The sequence below is a fragment of the Etheostoma cragini genome, chromosome 21, assembly GCF_013103735.1.
Source record: "Etheostoma cragini isolate CJK2018 chromosome 21, CSU_Ecrag_1.0, whole genome shotgun sequence".
Taxonomy (NCBI): domain Eukaryota; kingdom Metazoa; phylum Chordata; class Actinopteri; order Perciformes; family Percidae; genus Etheostoma; species Etheostoma cragini.
Window position 1 is genome coordinate 16,817,240 of NC_048427.1, and position 11,964 is coordinate 16,829,203.

Sequence of the window (11,964 nt, forward strand, 5' to 3'; positions counted from 1 at the left end):
ATTTTTCCACTGCTGGTAACAGCTCGACTCAACTCGCCTCGACGCATTCTGCGTCCGTTATCCATTGCAGATTGCGACATAAAGCCCCCAATAGCCCTTAATATTGAACAGTTGAAAAGTGAGAATTGTGCAGAGAGTAGATAATCTGTCGGTGTCTGGCTAGATTTGTATTTTTAAATGTCCCGTCTGTGCCTGACACACACTCCGCACTCTTGTTTGTTAAAACGCAGTCATCCGACCAACCAGCGGTCTGCAAGTTTCCACGTCACCTTTTGGTATCACCTCAGCTGGCTTGGAACCTCGACTGAGGTAGTATTAAAAAAAAGTACCGGTAGCAGGTCCCAGGGACTTTTCTTCGTAATGGAAAACCAAAAAAGGCGAGTAGAGTCAAGGCGAATCGAGTAGATACCACGCAGTGGAAAACCGCCATAAGAGGAGAGAAAGTAGGAGGAGAGAGACAAACCCAGGCACGGCTTTACAGAAGAAATGGTTCATGTAACGTAAAATTAAACCATATTGATATAAACAACATTGCTTCGTTTGTGGAGAGGCAGCGGATGCAACCTAAAGGAAAAATATTACTCGCGCCCTCGAGCCCTGTGAGCTAACAGACACTAACTAGTACCAACTAGCACTGGTCACTGCTGTTGTCTGAAAAACAACAAAGAGGGGAGAAAATGTTGCGCTTACTGGTAAACCGACGTATAACAAACTGCTATCTGTTGAGTGCATCTTCTGTGACTCTCTACAACTAGAAACTAAGCTAAGCGGTGCAGGGAACAACTCTGACTGGCTCATGATCAGACGGTGGTGTGCGGAGCAGTAGATTGGCTTTGTAAAAAAAAAAATGAAATGACGCACTTGAAAAAAAGAAAAAACGCTTGATGACGTTAATTTGATCTTAGGAAGCCGAAATCGTGATCGTGATTAAACTTAGATTAATTGTGCAGCCCTAGTGCTTGGTTTTAAGGTCCTATGTAGAACTGTCAGGGTACTTAGGGGCGGCTGTGGCTCAGTGGTAGAGCGGTTGCCTGCCAATCGGAAGGTTGGTGGTTTGATCCCCGCCCCTGCAGTCATTGTCGAAGTGTCCTTGGGCAAGACACTGAACCCCGAGTTGCCCCCGGTGCTGCGCATTGGAGTGTGAATGTGTGTGAATGTTTATCTGATGAGCAGGTGGCACCTTGTACGGCAGCCCCGGCCACAGTGTATGAATGTGTGTGAATGGTGAATGGTGAATGTTTCCTGTAGATGTAAAAAGCGCTTTGAGCAGTTGTTAAGACCGGAAAAGCGCTATATAAATACAGCACGTTTCCATTACATTTACTTTTGTCTTTATCTGTACAACACTTAGTGTAAAATGGTACACACTTGGCACTGTCCCTGTATATAAGGCATACTTTTAACAGTGCAGAAGTAAGAAAGCCTTCTGTGCTTATCACAGATGGGTTTCTGACTAGGAAAAGTGTCGCAGGAAGATAGCAGACACAATCCAATTGCTCCATGACTATGACAGCTGGAGAGGCTTATCATATATTCAACACACACTGCAGCGCTGTGCTCTTATAGGTCATTATAAACTCTGTGCTTTGAGCAAAACAGGTTATATATTTTGGTTAATGGACACTAGAGAATCTACTGTCTCTTTCAAGAACCATGAAAAAGTGAAATATTGTTTCCTTTAAGTCATTCATTTAAGTCACCTCATTCATTAGAACCGATGTAACCTGCATCATCAATGCCACATGGACCTACGGAGAAATATCAAGTCATGAGTCATTAAGTCACGCTGCTATTTATTGCATGGTATTATTTATCCTCTATGGTGTCATAGAGTAATTAATGCTTGTCATACGCCCATCTGCTCATCACAATCTAAAATAAACAATCACCAGGAGCCAAATGCAGGTACATTTTTTTGTTTTTTTAGTAAATCTCAGAGGGCTATCCGCCACATATGAATACATGTTTGTACCAAAACAGTTCAGTTTTTCAGTCTTAATTTTGGTGAAGATACTTTTCACTGTTCCTCTGTATATCAGAGCTTTGCAGTGGCAAGCTGACACACGCACACACAAACATTCACAGACAGAAGCATGCACACACCAAAACAACAGCCACCACTTTACTTACAGTATGTTTACTGATCGCTAGCGTTGACCTTAGCATAATTAATGGTCCAGTATTGGCAATTGTTGGCATGAGCCAGCCAGCCTTCCAAAAGAAAGCACAATGAAATGTTAAGCGATCGTTAACCATTAAGCGAGCAAAGGTTTTTCCGTTTATCTGCAGGCTTGTACCAGTTGACGTTCCATGCGTTGTCGTGGAACCATGCAACCACTTTCATAAAACCGCTTGCGGGACTGACACAAGTCCACAGCGGCCTGTGCGTTTATGTCTGTCCCTGTCTCCACCGCATCCAACTATGAGGTTGGCAGTAGCGTGTCTGCTGGCATATTCTGTGTGTAAGACGGCCGATTAACCCCACCAGTCATCAAGTAGAAAAAAAAGAGCTTAAAACACAACTTGCACTAGCCCTTGTGTTGTCTTCCCGTCAAAGGCGGTCAGTCAGTCCAACTGCCTTTTCTAACAATGGTCAGCTGTCAGGTTTGTGTGTCAGGGCCCAAAGACATCAGCGTAACAGAGCGAGTGTTAGCTTTTACCTGCAAAAAACGGTATGTTTCTGCTTGTTTTAAAATGATTAAGTCATGAATGAATCAAAGATTCCGTTTTTTGTCATATATGATAAGCTCGGGCTCATAGGATTAAAAAGCTGATCAACAGGTTGAGAAATAGATTATATAGCCTATTTACCTTTAATTTTATGCAAAAATCTTTTTTAATATCTTTTTATTTTAGTTTAAATAATATTGTTAAACACTGACATTCCTTCCAGCAGAACACGCAACCACAAACAGAAAGTTTTGTTATATAGGCTAAGTTTAAAAAACAAAAACACAATTTTATATTTTGGCCAATGTAACATATGCTTAGTAGGTGGAATTTCTCATCTACCCGGTTAGTCAAAAAGATAATTTCAGACACTGGACCCAATGTTATCAAAAAAAGATTATTAAAAAAAAAAAAAAAAAAGTGTGTTATTGCGGAAAAATATGTTTTTTAAGCAGTCTCAGTCTGGTTGTTTGGTCTGCATTGAGTTCACCAAACAGAGAAACAACCAATGAAGCAATCCTATTGCATTATATCCATTCATGCCCAATATTTCAGATGTAGTACACGAAATATGATTAACACCAGGGCTGTAACAATATGCAAAATAAAACCAAAATTGCTAAACTCTGCTCCACGAACCTGTATTCACGACACACCCCTTCAGTTCCCAGAGTTATCCTTCTCGTCCAGATTCAATACTACCACATCTTTAAATTACCATTAGTCCTGTTGAGGCCTTGTCCGTTTTGTCTGGTAAATAGCTAACTGGAAAGACAAATAAAAGCTAAGGGGTGGGGCTAACGCTAACAGAGGTGTAAAGTTACAAATGCCCTCTGTTCTGACTCGGGTGCCTGGGTCTGTTTCCCGACAGTTCAGTAAACTGCCGTTAGCATCCTTAGCACCGGAGTTAAGTACTGACCGGGCTGGCTGCTAGCTGGGTGGGGGCTGACTGTGGATGTGTTCTTGGGGCTGTTTTCAGCTCCCATCCCAACTGAAGCCTTGCAGCGCCGGGAGACAGAGGCAGACAGACATGGGTGTGCTAGCTAGCTAAAATACCATTAGATTAATCATCTATCTATACAGTTAACATTACTGATGAAATTTTGGGTTAGCTAGCCCAGAGTTGTTAACAGTGGTCAAAACAATCATACTAAATATAACTGAGCGTTTTGGAAACTATCAAAATCTTATATTACCCACCAAGAATTAGCTAAGGTTATAGACCTAGCATTAGCTACTTCCTTGTCAACCAGCACCTTTACAATGGAGCGGAACTGTCCAATACTGTTACCATTACCATTATTCTTGTGTCTCACTGCAACAAGTTAATGAACCACTGAAACAAATACGGAAACATTATTTAAAAGGTACAAAAGAATCTTGGTGTTGGATCGATCAATATTGAAATCACTCACTATATAAAAGGTATCTGTTGTATAGTTATGTTGCAAAGTGGGATGTAATCAATGACAAATCAATGCCATGTTTCCCCCCTCGGGTAAAAAAGAAATACAAATTGAGATTTGTATCAAATCGTGGGTTAAAAATCGCGAGACAAACCGAACCCTGGGTTTGGTGTATCGTTACAGCCCTAACGGATCTGATGTGTGCGTTTGTGTAAGAGAGACTAGAGCTCTAGAAAGTAAAATGAATGTTAAAAGACCAAATAACAGTTACCCACAGTACATATCTGAGGCCGTATCGTATTTCTCTTATTTCCTTTTGACCGCCACACACACACACACACACACACACACACACACACACACACACACACACACACACACACACACACACACACACACACACACACACACACACACACACACACACACACACACACACACACACACACCTCAAATTAATAGAGTTTGGAGTTATTTGACCTTAGGCTATGCTCAGTAAAACCATACATGTTTTATTCTCACTAATGAAGGAAAGGCTATTCATTTCAAGGTGAGTCGAATATTTAAAAAAATGTATCAAAAAACATGCTTGGTGTTGAAAAATAAATTACTCTGAGAGCTGTTAAATTGTCAAGGCCAGCGGCATTCTTACAGGATTTCTTTTAGTGCTGTTCCTGAACCACAAAAAAAAAACACCTCAGAGGGAAAAATGCATTATTTTATCCAAATGATATTGCTTGACCAAAGTAAAACATTCTATTAAAAAGCAGTGTTAAAAGCAAACACCTAAATTGTTCTTTGTTAAAGTAAACTTAGGTGAACCGTGCTGCTATGGGGTATAGCCAAGGAAGCTGGACTTTTCTGAGCAAATTCATTTCAACTGACTATCATCTTTATCCCAAGTGCAATGGCCTCACACAGTTTATGTAATTATCATTCACTTATTATTAAAACCAAAGAGTGGAGGGGAATGTTACCTAAAGTTCCGTTAGCTGAGTCATTTGGGTCATGCTTTGAGTTTCCTTAACTAAATGAACAATGTAATAAATGTTTTAGTTACTACCAGCAGAAGTATGTTTTTTGCCATGGTACACCGATGACAATCAGGAAACCGTTTCCTCAATATGTGGATAAAACAAACTGCAATTTAGCAGTATTTAAAAAACAGACAGAATGTGAATAATATCATTGTCCTAATACTAAGCAAATGCAAGGGGTCTCATAGAGGAAGACAGCTCCTTTTGACTGGCAACCCCCCCCAAAGGCCACAGTCACACTGCACAGAACCCCCACTATAAAGTTGGCAGGAACCCAAAGATTTAAGAGAATCTGACAACAGCATAGGGTTCCAACATATTTAAAAATGTAAAGCCACCTTCTGAGTAAAACCTACTAAAGCCTTCTGTCGCTACAACGTAATTTAACCCAAATGGGAAACAGAGGCAACAAGTATAGTTTGTTTTCTGCAGTTATACCCAAGTTATAGCACACTTTATTAGATTACAACAGTGTGTTTTGAGAATAGAAAACATACATGTATCACCATTAAAGCAGGGCTACAGTGAGCAGTATGGTTAATTTTTCACTCCATCCATTACCCTTTGATTCAAATGCAGGCTGAGAGGGGTTGTAGGAGTGGAAGGAAATAGAGAAAGAACTGATAAATAATGACGGTAAACTGGAAAAGTTGCCTACTTACGTAAGGATGTTGGTAAGGTATATGAGATGTCTAGATGTTTCTTCTGGTATATGTCAGCCTGTGGAAAATACAAAGACACACATTTAAACAGATGGTTTTATAGCTTGATACCAGGAAAAAACAATTAAGAGTATGCTAGCGGTGGTGGAAGTGGTTTGGACTGTACTGTATGTGCAACGTGTTATGCTGGTGTGTACTTACTACTACTAATAATTTTTACTTTATTAATCCCGTAAGGGAAATTACAATGTTTCCACTCTGTTAGAATACACATTACACACAGGCCTGAAATACACACACATGCTCTGTACCTATACATGCACACAAGGGAGAGATGTAAGAGTGAGCGGGCTGCAGCTGTCAATGGACAGGCACTATGAGCAGTTTGGGGTTCAGTGCCTTGCTCAAGCGCACTTTGGAAGTGCCCAGTAGGCAAACCGGCACCTCTTTAGCTAGTACTCCACCACCATACGTTTGTTCTTACATTGTTAGAAGTTTTATTGTATATTTGCGGTAATTACCCCATTACAGTACCATAACTGTACATGTTTTTTACAGTATAAAACCTTACTGTACCTTAGTTTTACAGTAGTATAATACCCTTACTGTAACTTAGTTTTACAGTAGCATAATACCTGTACTGTAACTTAGTTTTACAGTATTATTATACCTTTACCCTTAATCATTCTCTAATTACAATTTGCTAAATGATACTGTAATTGTTTTGCTGTATTTTACTTTTACTGTAATTGTGATTCACAGTATTTTACACAATTTGGCACTGGTAGTACAAACTAAAATATTTTCCATAAATGCTATTGTATTTAATAAATTACAAATAATTGACTTTAGTCTATGTACAAAAGTAATTCATTTTTATTATACAGGTACAAATATCAGGACAAGATATTTTTAAGTCTGAAAGAACCATAAAAACAGAAAATTTACATACAAGCAATTCTACAACCATTTATAAATATGCGCCAAACACTGGGCAGCATCCAGAGGTAAATACATGTCTGAGCAATGCAGTTACCATTTGAATTGAGTAAGAAAACAAAATGTACATTTTCTAACTCCCCAGATGCAACTGCAGAACAGTGAATAATGTAGCCAAAACATCAGTCTATCCTTTATCTTAGAAGTTTTTTTTGTTTGTATTTTTAGAAATCCCGAGCATGTATGAAAAATATGGTGTGGTTGTTTACCACAGAGCTGAAGTTGTTGGGCATTTGGTTGGGGAGCGGACGAAGGAACAGCCTGTTCAGAATTATTTGTGATGGACAATGGAAAGGCCATCCCATGGTACTCCGGCTTGATGATCCACATCTGCTGGAAGGTGGACAGAGAGGCCAGGATTGAGCCTCCAATCCAGACAATAGTATTGGTGCTCTGGTGGGGTGGACCGTACTGGACTGTATGAGAAGCAGATAAATGCTCATGAGTTTGTCTTATCTAAACTGTTAACAGACTTAAGACTTGTGCAAAAACATAGAATACAACAGCATAAGAAATAACACACACAGTCATGAGTAGTAGTAGTTTTACAGGGTTTTTCCTCCCCAGATAAGGTCTTTATACTTTCTTATGCTGTCTGTTGGCCCTAGTACGGCTAAAAAAAAAAAGTTTAAAAATAATAAAAAATTGAAATAAAATGACTTAAAGGTTAACTTTTTTTATTCTGGACCCTATTTTTCTGTTCTTGTGTCTAAGTGACAACAATCTTTGAAAATCTCTGATAACTCAATGTAAAGGATTCCTACTGAGGTACACATTTATTCTGTGGAATAAGTTGAGTAAGATCCTTTTTTAAAACATAAAAACATCCCAAAATTGCTATTGCTTCAACAACCGGACTCTGTAAATAAACAGTAACTTTTGATTGTCTGGTGAGTTTGGTGATGATGATTTTGGGGCTGACTCTTTAACAAAAAGGTCTATCTTCGTACGGATCCTTTCCAAATGTTGTCAGTACGCAGTAGATATCTGCTGTCCGTGGAGGATGTTCTGACTGATATATTTGCTGCAGTTATCGTAGAGCCAGCAAATTTTCTTTCCATCTCTGATGTGAATTTTCAAATGAGCGCACAAAGCTGAGAAATTATCAGCCACAATAGAACATCCTTTAACTTTACAAGCACAGGTACTACTGAAATGAGTTTGCTTTTAAATCTGTTACCGATTTAAACACAGTTAAAATTTGTGAAAGAAGCTGGACATTGGTCGTTTCCACATAGCAAACCACATGCTGATGTTTGTTCACATGTCTACAGAACGTTCCTTATTCTGAAGTACACAGGTTGCAAAACGTACACCTGTACATACCTGCAAATGTCAGTTTGTAGATAGGTTGTCATGTTGAAATATGTTGCCTTGTTGCTCAGCAAGCAATGAGGGACCATGTGCACCTGTGGGGGGGGGGGGGGGGGGGGGGGGGGGGGGGGGGCAGTATTTTGTCAAGAAAATCGTAAAGCCAGTATAAAGAATCCTTAAATCACTTGTTTAATGATCTTTAGGGTTAAGCGGCTAGGAAAATAAACACATTTTATTTTTCTTTTCCCCCATAAACCATGGTAGCTGTACACTCAACTACTAACACAATATTTTTTCAGTTATACAATCTTTAGCTTAGGTCATGAACTAAAAAATGATTAATTCAATGAAATATCACTTTACAGAAAGCGATAATACTACTGTCAGGTTGGGCCCTGAGGCTAATCTTTGCTGGACATCATGATGGTTTTAAGTGGCCAAACCCTGAAGCCGAGTCAAACAACTGCTCTCTATAAATGAGACACTGTTATTTCCACCAAAACTAAAGCTAAAATGCGATTAACATTTTGACAGCTAACTTTATTTAATTTAGCACGTCTTTTGCAGCTAAAAAAACTACCCAGATTAGGTTTCCTTACCATCCCCCAGATAAGTAACGTTACTTAAAGAAGCTTTCCCTGTCACTCAACATAACTTATAGAATGTGTGTTTTTTTAAGATGACATCAGATGCTATTAAAACTAGATGGGCGACTGTAGATGTAACGGTTTAATGTTAACGTAACCCCCACTAATGTTAGGTTAACATTAACGCGGTAATAAATGTTGCTTACTCATGCTAAAACCAACCAACAGACTCAACATTAGCTAGAATTAAGCGGAGGTAATGTTAGCCAAAATGCAGCAACAGCAAGCTAAAAAGCTAGCAGTTCCTGGCCTTAAACTTCCAGAATTTGGGTACATTTTAATTAATCTTAAAATATAATGGTGGTCTGACAAGTGAAAAGACGTAGGCCACCTTACAGCGCGTGTAAAAACGAGTTGTGCTAGCTTTACCGAAAGTCTTAGATATAGCTAGCAATAAGCCTCAAAATGGAATGTTACGTCGTTTTCCTTCTGTGGGAAACGAAACTTATTAATATCAGATTTCTCTTGCCAAGCTAGTTATGACGCTAAGTCCGGTAACCTAACGTCGCCAAAACCTAACGCCTTGCAAAGGCTTGTAAGCAGAGATTTTAATGTAACATAATTAGCAAATATTGGTCTTACCTTAACACTGCTCCAGCTCTCCTTGAGAAATGTGTGCGACAGGACTCTGGCGCGCACACACCAAGCCGCTACCCCTGTGAAGTATCTACCGGCAACTCCTTCAAAGTCGTGAGGTCAGAGTTCAAATCTAGCGGTCAAGCATTTACATCCGTAATCCTTGTCTTATTTCTCTCTACATTTCTCTATAAATTATTTACACTGCTGAAAAACATGCCTCATGCCAAAGTTCATTATTAAATTAATGAACTTGAAGGTAATTTTATAATTATTAAATTATTAAATTACCTTCACTGCTAAAAGTATAACAAATAAAATGTCTTCCATTTAATAGAGACATACGATTTTTTACATTTCATTTCTATGCTTCTATAACATTAACTACTAATTTCATTTCTATGGCTATAAGTCTCTTATTTAACTACAGTGCACTACTGCAGTTGTTTTACAACATACTACCGCAAATTCAAAATATACAGTAAATCACTGCAAATTAAACGTTAATACCCATAATGGGATGTTTACTGGAGTAATGAACCGGAAAAGAAAATGATGGTATTTTACTGGGCATTTTGTGTTAAGTAACTGTGGAAATGACAGCAGCGTCTGACACAAATGAAAAATAGCTCACAGCTGAGAGAGATCCCAGAAGGTAGTGGATATAGACTACACCAACTATGATATTGTTGAAGTTCAAACAATACTTAGCCCTACTAAGCTTCTCTAGGACTGAGGGGTTAGTGACCAAACCTTTGGACCCAATTTGAAATGTACCTGTGAAAACCTACACATAGCTGACATGCATGTATGCATTTTCAAAAAAGAGACCTGGCATTTTAAAGGGACCCAGTTCATATAAACCAGAGGATAATTAGACCCAATGCAAAACGCAGTCAACTTAAAAAGACCTAGTGAGAACAGAAGCAATGGCTGCAGCATGATGCTCCACCAATTAACAAGCAGCCACAGAGCAAAAGCATGTATCATTTTCCAATACACATTTCCCTCCTGTGATGGGGATGACACACCATTTGAATCTGATTGGTTCTGCTCAGGTATTAGATACATATACCTTTAACCCACTGCTAAAAAAATGGAACCTTACCTAATCTAATCTAATCAGACTCTCCTGGGTCATGTCTTGGTAATTAGGAAGTGAGTTCTGCCTGAGGCTGACAATTTTCATTGTCAACAACCACTGCTGTTATTGTTACGAACCATACAAACGTTGAGACTTCTAATATTCTGTCAGGACTTTATCAAACTGTACTAAACACTATGGGTGGGGGGGAATATCGATACAGCATATTATCACAATATTTTCAGTGGCGATACTGTATTGATACACAGTAGCCGAGTATGGATCTTTTATTACATATTTTTTGGTCAGTTTGTCTGCTTGACAATCCCATTTTACAGCAATGAAATTGAAGGGAGATGAACAAACAGAATGTATCTTTTTAGATAAAACAGATGTTAGATAGATAGATAGATAGATAGATAGATATTTATTGATCCCAAAAAAATGGGAAATTACAGTGTTACAGCAGCACACAAAATATACATACATACAATATACATGAAATAATAATAATTATAATAACAAAATATAATAATAAAATATAAGAATGAAAGAACAAATATTTAAGTATATACAAGATCGGAAAAACAAAATGTGCAACTGTTTAAATATAAGTATGAGTATGAGTATGAATATAAGTTTGTATGTTGACAAAGTTAATAAACTATCACAATTTTTGGGACAAAACAGCTCAAAATTGATACTGTAGGGTTGACTATTGGTGTTCTCACAAAATATTTTCACAATGAGATTTTTGACAAATACTCATCAGTAATGTGCATAATGACTAAGTGGGTAAAGGCAAATGATAAAACAACTAGAATAGTCTGGTATACTCAGAAAAGTACATCACTTTGCTGTAATGCACCCTTTAAAAACCGGAGAAGACAACACTTATACCATATTACAATATCAAAAATCTAAGACAATATTTAATCTTGTATCATGATATCGATGTAATATCAATATATTGCCCAGCCCTAACTATACCTCAAACAAATAAACACATGTCAGCTCGTCAGTCAGTTCTTACAAGTTTACATTTGTGTTTAGCTCGAATGGCTGCTACAATTAAAACTAAAGTTGAGTCTATAGATAGACAGATCAACGTAGAGCCAGCCAGCAGGCCAGACAGATGGTGTTTCATGGCAAAACAATTTCTAGTAAACAGATACAGCTACACCAACGGCTGGCAGCTACTTGCTCTCTTCCCTGCTCTCCCTTAAACCTGGGCAATTAAAATATTTCTCCCACAATAACAAGAGAGGAGAGAAACATGGTTGAAAATATCATGCCAAACTGGGTTTCTATGGCAACTGTGGACCACAGAAGCAGTAAAGAGAAGTAAAAAGAAGTCAGCTTGGGAAAAATACAGAAGATGCTGCAGTGACAGACCTTTGGGACTGTCCTTGTTTCAACTCTGACCACTGCTGCCTTCGAAAGTCGGCACGCCTGCCTGCTTATGTCTGTGTGAATGTGTGTGTGTGTGCCTGTGTGTGTGTGTGTGTGTGTGTGTGTGTGTGTACAGACGTGCTCAAATTTGTTGGTACCCCTCCACAAAAAACGAAG

The 11,964-nt window shown here is 38.6% G+C and overlaps 1 protein-coding gene and 1 long non-coding RNA gene across 7 annotated transcripts in view; one reads left to right on the top strand and one right to left on the bottom strand.

The window, feature by feature from the left end:
- LOC117936781 overlaps nucleotides 1–2,545 on the top strand; it is a 20,470-nt gene extending 17,925 nt beyond the window's left edge. The window contains exon 3 of the long non-coding RNA XR_004655022.1: nucleotides 2,533–2,545. This is a non-coding gene — a long non-coding RNA (uncharacterized LOC117936781). The remainder of the gene's footprint in view (nucleotides 1–2,532) is intronic.
- LOC117936761 (RNA binding protein fox-1 homolog 3-like) overlaps nucleotides 1–11,964 on the bottom strand; it is a 713,247-nt gene that overhangs the window by 515,131 nt on the left and 186,152 nt on the right. For all 6 annotated transcript variants that reach the window (XM_034860139.1, XM_034860141.1, XM_034860137.1 and 3 more), the window contains exon 3: nucleotides 5,776–5,833. The gene's annotated coding sequence lies outside the window, so the exon portion shown is untranslated. The remainder of the gene's footprint in view (nucleotides 1–5,775; nucleotides 5,834–11,964) is intronic.